Consider the following 11,520-nt stretch of genomic DNA (forward strand, 5'->3'; position numbering starts at 1 on the left):
TATTTACGTTTATAAGAAATTACACTGACCCAAAAAATCCCTTTTGTTTTGCCTGAATCCAAGGATATTTGTATGGTTTCTATACTGACTGACACATCACTGTGATAGGTGTTGGAGAACAATAACACATATTTATTTTTATAAGAATTTACACTGACTCAGCACTCACATCCCCAGATTTTTGCCTGAATCCCAGGATATTTGTATGGTTCTGTAGTGATTGACACATCACTGTGATGGGTGTTGGAGAACAATAACACATATTTATTTTTATAAGAATTTACACTGATCCAGCACTCACATCCCAATTTTTTTGCCTGAATCCAAGGATATTTCCTTTGTATGGTTCTTGTAGTGATTGACACATCACTGTGATGAAGGACAATAATCACATATTTATGTTTATGAGAAATTACAGTGACCCAGCACTCACATCTCAATTTTTCTGCCTGAATCCAATGATATTTGTATGGTTTCTGTAGTGATTGCTCATCACTGTGATGGGTGCTGGAGAACAATAATCACATGTTTATCTGTACAAGAATTTACAGTGACCCAGCACTCACATCCCCAGATTTTTGCCTGAATCCAAGGGATATTTCCTTTGTATGGTTCTGTAGTGATTAACACATCACTGTGATGGGTGCTGGAGGACAATAATCACATATTTACGTTTATAAGAAATTACACTGACCCAAAAAATCCCTTTTTTTTGCCTGAATCCAAGGATATTTGTGTGGTTTCAATACTGACTGACACATCACTGTGATGGGTGTTGGAGAACAATGCTCACATATTTATGTTTATAAGAATTTACACTGACCCAGCACTCACATCCCAACTTTTTTGCCTGAATTCAAGGAAATTTCCTTTCTATGGTTCCTGTAGTGATTGCTGGAGAACAATAATCACATATTTATGTGTATATGAAATTACACTGACCCAGAACTCACATCCCAAGTTTTTTGCCTGAATCCCAGGATATTTCCTTTGTATGGTTCCTATAGTGATTGACACATATGATGGAGGACAATAATCACATATTTATTTGTACAAGAATTTACACTGATCCAGCACTCACATCCCAATTTTTTTGCCTGAATCCAAGGATATTTGTATGGTTCCTGCAGTGATTAACACACCACTGTGATGGTGCTAGAGGACAATAATCACACATTTATGTGTATATGAATTTACACTGACTACAGACATTGCAGAAACTTTTTGGTTTGGCCTTCTCAGAAAAAACTGCACCAACAGCCTAAAAAAAAATCTGTATTTCCCACCTGGTTCACAGGCTGTCATTGGTGGAGGCAAAACTTTTGTGAGCTGTTTCCTGTGTCACACACCCTCTGATATTTCAGTTCTGAAAGGGCAGAGTGAGGACTGTGCCCACTCCTCCCCACACTTCCATAAGGAATAAATAAATAAATAAATAAATAAATTCATTAATAACAGCCTGTGCCAGGCAATTCTGCAGTCAGACCTCTACCAGGCAAGGAAATAAAATTCCTGCTCGCTCTGGCTCTCCCACCAGGAAATTAAAACCCTGGAGCTGCAGAAGTGGGAGATGCTTTCAGCAAGGTGGGAGCAGCTCTGAGGAGCTTCAGATGGGATTTCAGGGCCTTTTGTGACAGAAAGGAGCTGAGCCACAGGAGATGGATGAGCTGACAGCCAGAGTTCAAGTGTGGGGAAGTTTATTTGGCCTGCACACGTCCTGATTTCCAGCCTGCTGTCTATCCCCTTCTTGGGACTAAAAATAAACCTCCAGACACAGTAAAAAAGGCATTTGCTGGCACTTGGGCCTGATTAAAGAATTAAAAAAGAAGGAAACATTAGTTGCATTTCTGGAAAAAGCACTTAATCAGCAAACCAGAGTTCCTTTAAAACCTCACTATGGTTAATTCTCCTTCCTTTTACGAAGCAGCCTTCCCCTTCAAGCTTCAATAATCATTTCTTTTCCCAACAAAAGACAGAAATAGTTTCAGAACAACTTTTACTCATGTTTACTGTGGCATGTCGTGCTTATAAAATCTTTTTAATCTGTAACCATTTAACTTTTCTTGGCGAGATAAATCCAGGGCCATACAGATATTTTGTAAACACCGCTCCAGCTCAGCATCTGAGTCAGAGCAGATGATAAAAGAAAGTGGCATTTCAGACAGCCTGGGGCTTGCAGGGCAGCAGGACACGTTGGGAAAGCATTTGGGGATGAGGCAGAGTTGAGAGTTCAGGATGTTGTGCCCTGTGCTGCCATGGGGGCATCTCTGAGCTCAGCAGCCCTCCCTGGGGAAGTGAGTCAGCAGCAGCCTCAGGGATTTCAACACCTTTGGTATAAATTCCATCCGTCTGTCCTAGGAACTTTACAAAACTCCTGCTGACTCGGGGGCTGTGAGGGACTAACTGTGAAAATGCCCCAAAATCTGCATGGCAGCAGCACTGGGGGCTCCAGCAGCGCCAAGGGTTTGAAACCCACCAAAGTGCTGGGTTTGGAAACAGGCCCTGGCCCACAGAGCAAAGCCTGGCTCTCTGAGCCTGATCTTCACCTCTGATTTTTGTGCCAGAAATTTGCTCTGTGGCTTAGGGAAGGTGCAGAATCATCACCTGTAGCTGCACCTAAAAAGGCACAAAACACTCAAAAATCACCTTTAAATTGCACATCTCAGACACTCAAACCAGTCCTACAAGGGCTGGCAGATTTTTCAGATATTGATTATTGCTTCTCTTGCTTTTTCTAATGTTTTTCAAATTATTACGTGGTTTTTATTAACTTGTAGGAACAAACAGAAAAGGCTTTCCAGATTTTTAGTGGGTTTTTTAATCTTGTAAAACCCTCCCCAACTCACACTCAGGCACGTGAGATGCTCCCAAACCCCACAAAAAGCCCCACAACTCTGCCCATTCTTTCCAGCCCGCCTGTCCTTTACACAGCTTGATAGATGGAAATGAGATTTCCCTGCTGTTTGAACTTCCTTTTATGAGTTATTTACTTTTTTTCTTTTTTTTTTTTTAACCTGGAGCCTGGCTTTGAGACACTCCTGTGCCCACAGTTGTGCTCCTGGGGGATCCAGTGCGTGGCTGTTTGTGGTTTAGTCATTGTTTAAACAGCCCCACAGCACACTGAGCTGTGTGAAGAGAGCTGGCCTGCTTTATTCCGTTTATAGCTCTGTCCTACAGAAATAAAACTGTCTTTTTTTTGACATTATTAGACCCAAATTTGCCACAGTTACTGCATTTGCCACAACAAAAAAGGCAGGGCCAAAATAAGTTCAAACACTTCTGTGAGAAGATTTGAAAGCTCTTTGTTATTATTTCTTCCAGAGTCCATTCCAAGGAAAAATCAGCCCTTCAGTTCCAGGTTTGTGGCAATATTCAGAATATTGTCAGAATATTCTGAGCTGGAAAGGGCCCACAGGAATCACCAAAATGTGGATCCAGCAGCACATGGGTGATAAACCTTGAATCCAACATTCCCACACCAAGAGCAGCAGGTGATGGGCAAATGGAAAAAGGGATTTAAGGAAAAAAAGAGATTTAAGGAAAAGGGGATTTAAGGGGAAAGGGATTTAAGGGAAAAAGGGATTTTAGGAAAAAGAGATGTAAGGAAAAAAGGGATTTAACCTGCCCTGGAATTCAGGAGGAGCAGATCACAGGAAGGGCAGAGCCAAGGAAGTGCAAATGACACAGCCAAGGCATCAGGAGCTGCTCCCTGGGTTTATGGCAGCAATTGTTTGCCTTTGTGTGCTCATAAAGGCATTTCAAATAAACAGAACATTTCCTACTATAGGCCATGGCACTGTTTTCTTCCTGGTAAAAGTTTCAAGAATACCAGAGGAATATTAAGATGCTGACATGTGAAACTCAACAAAAGAAGCAACAAGCCTTTTCCTGTTATTAAACAAACGGAAAGTAAATATTCCAGATTGGGACAGATTCCATAAGAGGATGTTCTTGGTAGTTTTTTTTTTATTTAAGAACATATATACCTTTGGCAACAAGTTGGTTTATTTTTTTCAGTTCTTAGAATGTGATGATTTGGGGGTTTTCCTTGATGTGTTTGTTATTTTGTCCTTCTGTCAGCCGTGACAGATGACCCTAGAGAGCATTTGGGACGAGCTCTGAGACACATTTCAGGTAAAATCTGAGCTCCACAGGATTGTTCCTGGGCAGAGAAATCTTAAAGCACATTCCTGGATCGGGTACAGTCCCAATCAGAAATAGTGACACCAGATTTTGGTTTCATTTTATAATAAAAGAACCTAATCTGCTTCCTTAGCATTGTAAATGAGGTAAAAATTTTGGAGTCAAACTCAGTTTTAGATCTTGCACTCACAGCAATGGGAATTATAAATCACCAGAGCCTCATCTGCATGTGGTCCTGGAAGCTGCCTCCAAATGCTCTGGCACATAGCATTCCCTAAAATTCTAAAATATTAAATATTCTGTCCCTTACATTTAACAAAAATGCCTGGGGAACCAGAAAAAAGTCAGCAAAGAAGAAGAAGAAGAAGAAGAAGAGAAAAAGAAAAAGAAAAAGAAAAAGAAAAAGAAAAAGAAAAAGAAAAAGAAAAAGAAAAAGAAAAAGAAAAAAAAGGAAAATAAATATAAAAAATAAAAATAAAAACATGAAAGAAAAAAAAATATAAGAAAATCTGCTAGGTTATTCCTAGAAGGGAATCCAGTAATCTTAAATAAATCCTTTTTTCAGCTCCTTGGAATTCCCTGATATCTGAATGAAATCCCTGCTCTCTGGCCTCTTATTACTGAATGGGGTTGCAAATGACAAAAACAAGCAGTGAAAAACACTTTCAATAAATGAGCACTAAAGGCTGCTGCCTACAGTTTGTTTGAAATTGGGAGCATGAAAAAGTCCCTGAGTGCACAAAACTCTGCCTGCCAGCATCCATTAGACAGCCAGGAAAAGTGGGTAAATATTAGGCATCAATATTTGAAGAGAAATGTAATGAGCAAAGGAGTTATTTGACAATTAAGCAGGTGCTTCTAAAATTCTGAGTCACTGCTTCAGGGCTCTGTGCTCACCTGAATGCAAAAAAAAGGCTGTGCAGAGAAAAACTGGGAGTCAAATAAAAAAAGACTTTAAAACCCACTAAAAATCTGGAAAGCGTTTTCTGTTTGCTCCTACAAGTTAATACAAAGCATGTAATAATTGGATGTGGAATTCTTGCAGGATCCATCCCATTATCCCATCCCATCCCATCCCATCCCAGCAAACCTGGAAGTCAAATTAGAAAAGACTTTGAAAACCCCACTAAAAATCTGGAAAGCTTTTTCTGTGTGTTCCTACAAGTTAATCTAAAGCATGTAATAATTTGAAAAACATTTAAAAAAGCAAGAGAGGCAATAATCAATATGTGAAAATTCTGCCAGCCCTTGTAGGACTGGTTTGGGTGTCTGAGATGTGCAATTTAAAGGTGATTTTTGAGGATTTTGTGCCTTTTGAGGTGCAGGCCCAGGTGCACCCCTGACTGATACAAAATCTATCTCCCATTTCCATCTGGCAGTGGAGCAGAACAATTGCTGTGCATTCTGCAGGGCTGAGTGGAGCCCTAAATGAAAACTGCAGAAACATGGACACCTAGTGGAGACTCCCAACCCTTACTGTGCCCTTCCCAACTGGATACACACCCAAAAAATGAACTTTTGCTGCTCATCTTGCTGGAACCTGGAGGTTTTTGTGCCCAGCTGTGTGCTGAGCCACACGAGGTGAAGGTGAGGGAGGCAGGATTTGGCCAAAGAGAGGATTTGCCTCATTGAGCAGCTCAGCCAGGGACTGATGGAGCAGAAAAACTAATGAGGCACGCAGAAACAAATGGTTCTGCAGCTAAAGGTAAATAAATGTGGCACTGGAGCTGCAGGGCTGGGAGAAAATCAGCGGGTTTGAGTGCCCTTAATTCCCCTGGAGTGGCCAGCTCAGAGCTGTGGCCTTTGTTCCCAGGGGGAGAAGGGAAGCAGGGCTTTGGGGGGCTGGGGCAGAGAAAATCAATGTTCACATCATTTCCGTTAATTAATGTTCACATCATTTTCAATTCATGTTCACATCATTTTCAATTCATGTTCACATCATTTTCTAACACATCTGGAACAGAAATTGAGGGCAGGGAGTGACTGGGATGCCCTCAGAGAGCCCGGATGGGATGGGATAATGGGATGGGATGGGATGGGATGGGATGGGATGGGATGGGATGGGATGGGATGGGGTGGGATGGGATGGGATGGGATGGGATGGGATAATGGGATGGGATGGGATCCATGGGATGGGATGGGATAATGGGATGGGATGGGATCCATGGGATCCATGGGATCCATGGGATGGGATGGGATAATGAAATGGGATCCATGGGATGGGGTCCATGGGATCCATGGGATGGGATGGGATAATGAGATGGGATAATGGGATCCATGGGATGGGATAATGGGATGGGATGGGATAATGGGATAGGCTGGGATGGGATGGGATGGGATGGGAAGGGATGGATGGGAATGGACAATGGGATGGGATGGATGGGAATGGACAATGGGATGGAGGGATGGGATGGGATAATGGGATGGAGGGATGGGATGGGATAATGGGATAGGATAATGGGATGGGATAATGGGATGGATCCTGCAAGAATTCCACATCCAAGTGTGTTTAATCTCCAAGAACGCACAATCACTCTCCATGTCTGAAGCAAACACACCCATGCCATTCTCATCTCTAAAATCCTCTTTTCTCATGCTGCTCCCTTCACTGCCAGCCTCCTCGGGATTGCTGCTATTATGGGATTCCTCCCTGGGTTGATGCTTGGCCAGTATTTGACTTCTCTTTTTTTGTCTCCTGTGAAAACCATCTGAAACTAAGCAGAAACCAACCTTGATTTATTTCTTTAATAAACAAAATTAAGATGCTGCATGTTAATAAAAATGAAAAGTATTCCCTAGTTGTTGGTGTTTTTTTAAAGTTTCCAAAAACAGTCCCATATCTCTGTCAAAGTTAATGTAACCAGAATTTCCATGGGAATTTCTGTCAGTCTGGGGAAACTGGAGCTGGCTAATGTAAATAACTACAGCCCATCCTCCCACTGCTGTCTGCATCACCTTGTGAGAAAGAAAATCCAGAAAGGAGAGTGTCATCATGGGGGCTTTGTGGATTACAACACGGATGGGATAACAAAATTTTACAGGAACGTTCTGTCAAAGCCAGACAGAAATTATTACAATGACAAATCATGACTTGAATTTCATGCAAAACCCTTTTATTTCTTGGCACTGACTCCAAAATTACCTAAAGACACTGTAAGAACAGATCATTCTTTTATGATTTTATGAGTGGCTTTCTACATGGGCAAATAGTTTTACAGGCTGACATTTCTGTTTCTTTTAATAAGCCTAAGCATGTAAAATATGTATTTAAGGAGTACCTGGCCTGTATGTTTTGGCTGAGGTAGGACTGAGAATTAACTCCCAACTGCCCCTAAAACCCCCAAACACTCAAAAAAACCACTTTGGATAACAAAACCTCCCTGTGCCTTCCTGCACATGGCAACTCCATGTTACTGGGGTAGAAACTTCACAGCACAGCCACTTGTTAATATTAGCTGTTAAATATTAGTTCATATAATATAAAATGAGCTCCTATTTTATAAGGGGAATATTTCTTCCAGATGGGCTTCACAATGAAACAGTGCCTGTGGAAGGACACAAACCACAGGCAGGCTGAGAGCACAGCGCTGCAAATGTTGTGCAGATTTTAGAGGAAATCACCACGTGTGTGGCCACAGGAGGAGTTCAGTGAGCCTGGCAGGGACATCATGTCCTGCCACTGGAACTGGTTTGCAGCTCTGTCTGAGAAATCCTGGGGCAGCACAGGGCAGGAGCATCCTCCCCTGGAAAGGCACTGGGAGTTCAGAGGGGTTCCTGTGGATCTCACATGGATGCCATAACACGTCTGTATTTATACCCATATTTCTGGGATTTATATCTCAATTTCTGGGGCTGGCAGGGCAGACAATGGGGCATTGAGAGTCAGGCAGCAAAGGCAACTGTGCCAGGGTTGAAGGGTCACAGCCACGGTGGTTTAGGAGAGAGTCCTATCAGCCTTGGCAGGAAGCTGACATTGCCTTGGACCTTAATTTAATAATGCAATAAATCAGCCTGGTATCAAGAAATGCTGTGTGCAGTTCTGAGCCCTCAGTTCGGGGAGGACACCGAGGAGCTGGAGCACATCCAGGGGAGGCAACGAGGCTGGAGAGGGGCTGGGAACACAAAACAAACCCTGTGAGAAGCCCTGAGGGAGCTGGGGGTGCTGAGCCTGGAGAAAAGGAGGCTCAGAGGTGACCTTATTGCTCTCTACCCCTTCCTGAAGGGAGGTTGTGCTCAGGTGGGGTCGGTCTCCGACAGAACCAGAGGACACAGCCTCAGGCTACATCAGGGAAGGTACAGGTTGGATATTAGGAGAAAAATTTTCACAGAAAGAATAATAAAGTACTGGAACGCTCTTCCCATGGAGGTGGTAGAATCACCATCTCTGGATGTGTTTAAAAAAGACTGGACATGGCACTTGGTGCTAGAGTACATTTGAGGTGTTAGGGCACGGGTTGGACTCTATGATCTTAGAGGTCTCTTCCAACCTCATCATTCTGTGATTCTGGGATTCTGTGGTTCTGGGATTCTGGGATTCTGGGACTCTCAGATTCCGTGATTCCAGAATTCTGTGATTCTGTGATTCTGCGATTCTGTGATGCTGTGATTCTGGGACTCTGAGATTCTGTGATTCTGGGAATCTGAGATTCCGTGATTCTGGAATTCTGGGATTCTGGGAATCTGCGATTCTGCAATTCTGTGATTCCGGGATTCTGGGATTCTGTGATTCTGTGATTCTGTGATTCTGGGATTCTGGGATTCTGCAATTCTGTGATTCTGGGATTCTGGGACTCTGAGATTCCGTGATTCTGGAATTTTGTGATTCCGGGATTCTAGGATTCTGGGATTCTGCGATTCCGTGATTCTGCAATTCTGTGATTCCGGGATTCTGGGATTCTGCGATTCTGTGATTCTGGGATTCTGCGATTCTGAGATTCTGAGATTCTGGGATTCCATGATTTTGCGATTCCGTGAAATACCAAGCAACTGGATGCTGTGACTGAGAGCCCTGAAGCAGCCGGGGCAGCAGGGAATTCCCTGTTCCCGGTGCCATTCCCAGGGCGGGAGGGGCAGAGCGGGGATGCCTGGCAGGAGCTGCTCCCTGCAGGGCACAGCTGGAGCACTCCAGGCAGCAAAAACCCGCGCTGAGAACTGCCAGCAAAGCGATCTGCAGGGCTTTTAGCGCTGCCCCGTGTCTGGAGGCAGCATGAGCTCTATTTGTTCTGCTCCTGAGTGTTTGTTTAGCCTGTGAAAAGCCCCGGTGAGGGACACAATCCTCACTCACAGGTACAACTTTGTTTTGCTCCTCCCATATCCCAGTGGTCCTGCAGGACAATGCAGGTCTGTTCACATATTTACTAGGAACTAATATTTAAATACCATTTTATGCATTCATTTTTTTTATCTTGACTTTTTTTTAAATTAATAATTAAACCATATATCCCTACATTATCCAAATCATTTATCATCAATTGTGACGGTGTTCACAGGGGTTCTTGGGTGAGGGAAGAGACGAGGATCTGACTCCATGTTTCAGAAGGCTGATTTATTATTTTATGATATATATTACATTAAAACTGTACTAAAAGAATAGAAGAAAGGATTTCATCAGAAGGCTGGCTAAGAATAGAATAGGAAAGAATGATAACAAAGGTTTGTGGCTCATCTCTCTGTCTGAGCCAGCTGACTGTGACTGATTAATTACAAACATCTAGGATGGGCTAATTAAAGATCCACCTGTTGCATTCCACAGCAGCAGATAATCAATGTTTACATTTTGTTCCTGAGGCCTCCCAGCTTCTCAGGAGGAAAAATCCTCAGGAAAGGTTTTTTCATAAAAGATGTCTGCAACAATCAATACACTTTCAATTAACCTTCCTCTATATTTCCTAGTGTCAAAACCAACAACCAACCATCATCATCACTCCATAACCACCCCAAAACAAACCTAGAATTAACCCCAGAACTAACCCCCCCCAAAAAAAACAAACAAAAATACAAACCATGATCATAAATCATCAACCAATCACCCACCAAATTTTACATTCTTGTAGTTTATAAAAAGCAAGACACTGAAGATGTCAAGAGGCTGCCACACACACCCAAGGACAACAGACTTAGTCGTAACCTCACTGTTAGTTTTTGCTAGGTATATACATGCAAGTATCCATGCTCCAGTGTAGACACCCTGGACACCTTAATTTCTGTACAATTTCTAGGCTGGGTGATTTCAGCCTTGTGCTGTTGTATTGAGACACAGATTCTTACATCGTGGCTCCTGACAGCAGGGTGACATTCCTGGCTCCCTGGTGACCTCGAGGGCTGCAGCTCAGAGCCTGTCACTGGGTGCTGCCTCATCATCGTCAGGGACATGCAGACACTGCTGAGAGCGTCTGCACAATTATTGATACAGAAATTGATAGATAAAAGAAACGAGGTGTGACTCATCCAGAGCTTGTCCTTCAGACAGCAAGTTCTGGCTGCAGCTTATCAGGGACGAGAGCAGATAATGGGTGAAGAAACAGGAGTGTGAGTGAGTTAATTGAGGGGCTGGCCGTGGGTTCTGTCCAAGGCTGCAGGCTGATAAGGAAATGTGAGTGGCCTGTAGCTCCTCGTGTTTTGTCTGCCTCTCCCTGCAGGGAATGTCTCATAGTAAATGTGTCTGCACAAAGAGAAAATCCAGATATAGCTAGCAGAGATAAAACTGCTTTCATTCAAGTGAGACTTGGTTTGACCAATTTAGGAGGAATTTTGAATCAGAGTGACATCTTTGATGCTGGGTCACTCTCATTTTGTTGCCTGGAATATTTTAATTTGGGTATTTCAATGGCAGAGCTCTGAGAATGAACCTGAAGTTACCAGAGCATCTCTGTACTTTGGTGACAGGAACACATCAGGCCCCTCTGAGGTTTGGCTTCAACACTTTTTATGCAAATCAACATCAAAAAGTCCTGAGCTGGTGTATCAAGCACACCTCTGCAGGCGATAACTGTGAGAACACAAGCTGAGTGTTCTCATGTTTTGTGCAATAACTCCTGTCTGGCCTTGTAATTGCTATTGCCTGCCCTTTGCCTCAACATAAAAAAACAGGAACAAGATAAAATACCTCCTAAGAAGGATGTATTATTGCAGCTTTTCATCCCTGATCTCTGCTGGGAATCAGAACTCTCTGCTGAGAGTCTGCAGCCAAATTGTCTCACTCCTCTTTGGTGACAGTGGCACCTCGCAGGTGCCTCAAACAGGAGCAGGTGAAGGTGTGACCGTGGGTTGGACAAGGTGTAAAAAAAAAGAGACCAGAGACCAGATCCTAACAGTGAAAATGCTTTGTATTTTATTTTGTATTTTATTCAGGTGCTTTTATTTTATAGCTGCACAAGC

The sequence above is a fragment of the Zonotrichia albicollis genome, chromosome 12, assembly GCF_047830755.1.
Source record: "Zonotrichia albicollis isolate bZonAlb1 chromosome 12, bZonAlb1.hap1, whole genome shotgun sequence".
NCBI lineage: Eukaryota > Metazoa > Chordata > Aves > Passeriformes > Passerellidae > Zonotrichia > Zonotrichia albicollis.